Source organism: Urocitellus parryii, chromosome 5 (assembly GCF_045843805.1).
Source record: "Urocitellus parryii isolate mUroPar1 chromosome 5, mUroPar1.hap1, whole genome shotgun sequence".
NCBI classification, from domain to species: Eukaryota; Metazoa; Chordata; class Mammalia; order Rodentia; family Sciuridae; genus Urocitellus; species Urocitellus parryii.
Genome location: NC_135535.1, coordinates 165,680,010 through 165,684,774, shown reverse-complemented (window position 1 = coordinate 165,684,774; position 4,765 = coordinate 165,680,010). Strand labels below are relative to the sequence as shown.

Below are 4,765 nucleotides of genomic sequence, written 5' to 3'. Positions count from 1 at the left end.
ATGGGATGTGTTCAAAGAAATGACTCCCAAGAGAAGGAACAGATGGTCTCGAGGGTGTGGACAGTGCTGGATATCCCCTGCCCCCAGGGAGCTTACAGTCTCACTAGGACTTTGCAGATAGGACAGGAGAGTGAGCGCTGACTCCAGCTCTGCTTCTGACCCACTCCTGGCCTTCCTGTTTATCCCTCAATAAAATCAAGCGCTGGAGCTCCGTGACCTTGAAGACCATTTCCTGCTGTGATATTAATACCACCACTAATAATAACAGTAGCGGTGGAGGCAGGAGCAAGCGTCCTAATATTAGCTGCACCTGTCGAGAGCCTGTCCATGTGTGATGATGTCAGCCCTCCAGAGCCCTCCCTGCTCCCTGAGCCGCATTCATCAGCTCCACGGTGATGATGGGAGGAACTGCTGCTCAGCTGCTGGTCCGGAGGGGCCGGGAGCCGCGCAGACATCATTGGTTGAGCTCTGAAGATGGTAAGGGACAGAGGGGCTCAAGGAATGGAGGAGGGCCAAGTGACAAGCCCCATCTTCGGAGCCTGGGTGAATGAAACCAGGGTGTTTCAGAGCCGGGCGTGTGGTGTAGACCTTTTGGGAACCAGGGAGCACGGGGTGCATCCGTTCTGGAGCTGCAGTTCACACGTGACGCTGTGCATATCCAGGTCCCTTGCTTCTAACTTGATTCTATTCCGTGCAAACGACCGCGTTCCTTCTTCCTCTCCGTGTGTCTGGCCTGGGCCTGAGTCCCTGAGCTTCAAAGATGTGGCGGCCCCATGGTCTCGAAGTTCCTCTTGACTTCTCTCCCAGATCTCTTGGCGACCCGCCAGCCCAATTCACTCTGCACAGCACAGCGGAAGTCATCTTTCTGCCCCGCCTCTTCACGTAACACTGTCTGCCTCTGGATTGGCTGACCTTTGGTCAGGCTCCACCCCTCATCCAATCAGCTATGGTAGGCGGGAACCTCCTCCAATCAGTGGATCCCAAATTGGGCCTCAGGACTCTTACTCTTCTAAGTTGCTGGGAGCCCCGAGTTGTTTCGGTTACATGGCTAACAACCCGTCTCTCAATTTTTATCATATTAGTAACTGAAATAGAGAAATTATAAAATATTTGTCAATTCTTTAAAAGTACCAAGACTATGCCATTCCGTGAACATAGGTAACGTATTTTTCATAAAATAAGTGTTTCCTAAAAGGGAGAAATTTGAGCAGAACAGCACCATCACTACATTTGTGCTACTCTTCAGTGATTTACTTCAGAGGAGACAGCTGTGTTCTTGTGCTTGCTTCTGCATTCAATCTGTTGAGCTATCTCATGTCACCCTTAGAAGGTGCCACAGTGTGCTTGCAAAAGGGAGGGCGTCATTGGTAAATAAGGCCTTCAACTTCACAGACCTTGTGAAAGAACCAGTGTCTGAGATGGTGTCTGATGTCCCCGCAGGGCCTTTTGGTTGGGCCACCTGCCTCACCCTGAAAAATAGCAGAAGAACCTACAAAACAACCCAAGGAATACCTGAGTTCCAGAGCTCAGCAATCCAGGCCTGGAGCTGGGATTGAGATGGGTGGCAATGGGGTTGGGAACAACTTCCTGGAGGACACATGAGGTGAAGGAAGCCATGAGAGATGAGCATATTTGGGGGAGGCAGAAGAGGAGAGGGGAAGTGTTCCAGGCAGTAGGAAGTGACTGGCACATCTTCAAAGTGGAAGGATAAGGCTTCGGGCCTAATGTGGCTGAGACCTTTAGGCCCCAAGCACTGACAAGGTCATGCTCCCACCCTGCATAACTTCAGATAAAGTTCATTTTCCATAATGACACTAAACTTCCTTGTATGTTGGAGTTAAAACAGCATCCTTCTAGTTTCAGGATTGCAAGATTGTGGATAAGTGTGCAGAAGCCAAACACATTCCATTTCTTGTGCCATGCTGTTACTGCTTGAGTGGGGCTTGCTCCACAGCCTGGGACACATGTGAGCACTCATGGTGAGTGATGAGAAGTCCAGGTGGGTGCAGGAGCCTAGGAAGCCCCTGTCAGCACTCCCAGGGCACTCACGATTCAGGGTGACCACTGTGGAGGGAGGGTCTGAGCAACCTGACTTGGCGACTTGGCATTGCCTTCTCAGGAGTGAGGGAGTAGAAGCCCTTGCCTGGCTTGGAACACCTGAATCTGATCGGGGTGACCCCTCAGCCTTGGGTCTTTCCATGTCCTTGTAGGGCACGGATCTTGGAGGGTGATGGAGGTTGCTCAGGAAGGGTGACCCCCACCCCAGCATAGAGCTAGAGGACCAAGGATGGGTCAGGGGTGGAGGACACAGCTTAGAGGTGTATGATCATCTGTGGAAACACTAACTTCTGAACCCTGGCTCTTCCCTTTATTCTGTTCCTCAGTTTCCTTTTCTGTAAATCAGGAATGGTGACTCCCAGAATCATGGTTGTGGGAGGTTAAGGCAAAATGAGATAAGGATAATGCATCAGGTGCACAAAAGGAGCCTGGGCTCCTCTCATTTGCTCTCGTTCATTGCTAGAGATTCAGTCCTGGGTCACAGGACTTTGGATGAAAGAAAGAGAGAGAAAAAAAGAGGACATTAGTGGTTCCTGGAATAGGAGTCCTTTCCTAGGCAAGGCCAGGTTCAACTGCCTTCTTTCACAGTTGAAAAAAACTAAGACTCAGAGAGGGGAAGAGATATGTTTCAGGTCACACAGCAAGCTAAAGCCTGAGCTAAATCCTGAATCAAGGCTCTGCTACCATTGGCCAAGGGACCTACAGTGAGTAAGACCTGGCGGATATCTGAGAGAGGAGGTCAGACCTTCCCCTGTGTGTGTGTGTGTGTGTGTGTGTGTGTGAAGCCAGGGGACTCTCTTCTTCTCAGGGCTTTTTCTTCTTGCTGCCAGGGTTGTAGCAGGTGAGTGGCCTGCCTGGCCTCTGGATACCTTGTCTATTTATTGGGATTTCTGGGCAGCCTGATCTCCCATAGGGAGGTGGTGTCTTCTAGCCCCTGCTGTAGTGAAGCCATTCTGGTTTCACAGGGACTTTCATGAAAGTCCAGACTGGAGATGAGAGCAGAAGATTGGTAGAGATGGGAGAAGGGGCGATGTCATGCCTCCTTTGCACCCCCAGACTGGAGGGGCACCTTCCTTTCCTCTCCTGCTGACTTCTTTCAGGCAAGGTGACTCTGTCTGACCATGAGCTTTTTTGGCAAAGCCTCTGGAAGCCAATTATTCTGTTTTCCTCCAAGAGTGACTCAGAGCATGACTTGTGGGGCAATGGCCACAGCTGCACCTGGGAACTGGCCAGAACTGCAGTCTCAGAGCCACCCAGGTCCACTCTCCTCCAAGTCAGAACCCCTGCAATCTGTGCTTTATCAGCCCTCTTCTGAGTTTAAACTGATCCATTTTGTACTATTTCTTACCAAAAAGATGACATTCAATAGGACCAGGATTAAAAGGGGATGAGTGTTTCCTGATGGCACTTGGAAACCTATTTAAGCTATTCACTTGTCCATCACCCATCCATCCATCTCTCCACCCACCCACCACGGACTCTTTTACACTTAGTAGACAATGAGTTGGACCAAGAAGCTGACATGAGACAGCTGGGAATGCCTGGCCCCTCTGGCTTACCATGAGGTGCTACTGTGGCAGAGGACATGTCCTTTTGTACCAGTGGTTCCTCAGGCCAGTCACTTGCATCATATGATTGTGTCTCTGGTGCGTAAGCCTAAAGAAGCCACCTCAATATGGTGTGTCCAAGGGGGAATGTGGAGGAGATAGCATGTCCTTGACCTCTGTAGTGTGCCAGATGTTTTCACGGGTGCTATGGCATGTGGCTCTCCCAACCTCCCTTCATAATGGGCATTATTGTTCTCATTTTACAGATGAGGAGGCCGAGGCACAAAGATACCAAGGCTGAAGAGCCTGTAAAGGGCAAAGCCAAGATTTGAAGCAAAGCCACTTCCTCCTGATCCCAGAGTCTTTACCCTTTTGTCCTGTTTCATGTTGCCTTCTTCTCTGTGGACCTGGGGATGACAGGGAGAAGTTAAAGGACAGGCTGATTTGGGAAGTACTTCTAATTGTGTGTACTGCCTAGAGATTAGAATGCTGCTGGTGAGGTGGTGAGCTTCCTGTCACTAGAGCTATGCAAGCAGAGACTAGGAATCCCCTGCCCTGATGGGTGCCAGGTCTAATCTCCTGATCATTTTGGGGGAGGATATCAGACTTAATGGTGGGGTGCAAGAGGCCAGCGGCACAGGAAGTGAACATCTCAGCCTCTGTGGATCTTTCGGGGAGGGATTCCTGTTGTGCATCTCTGGCAGATTGCTGAGCCACCAATGCGATTGTGGTGGTTTAAAATCATAGCTGCTCTCCCATTAATTTCCTTTTGAATTTGAGCAGACCAGTGACTTCTTCACCCCACTGAATGTGACCAAAGAGAAACTAAGACAATACAGCTGGCACGACTTCCATGTTGCTCACTAAAACATTTGCTCTTGTAGTCCTGAGCCATTGCTTCAATAGGAAGCATCATTCTCCGAAGGCTGCCATGCTGTGGGGAAGCTCAAGTTGCAAATAGAGGCCATGACTAGGCCCTGCTGGTGACAGTCCCAGCAGAGCACAGCCATCTGGCCTTCCCAGCAACTCCTTGCAATGCAAGTGCAAGTATTATGTGCCCAGATTTTGCAAGTCAAGTTTCAGGCAGACCATGGCAGGGATGATGTGGCTCTGCTCTATGGTGTTGGGGCCTTGGCTGGAAAAATAGCTGGAGAGGCCAG

General features: G+C 50.3%; 1 long non-coding RNA gene across 1 annotated transcript; it reads left to right on the top strand.

Moving 5' to 3' along the window:
• Window positions 1-373: 373 nt before the first annotated feature.
• LOC144255158 (uncharacterized) lies at window positions 374-4,514 on the top strand. Its single transcript, XR_013343663.1, has 3 exons — window positions 374-477; window positions 1,858-1,979; window positions 3,872-4,514. It is a non-coding gene; the product is annotated as an uncharacterized LOC144255158 (long non-coding RNA).
• The last annotated feature ends 251 nt before the right edge of the window (window positions 4,515-4,765 follow it).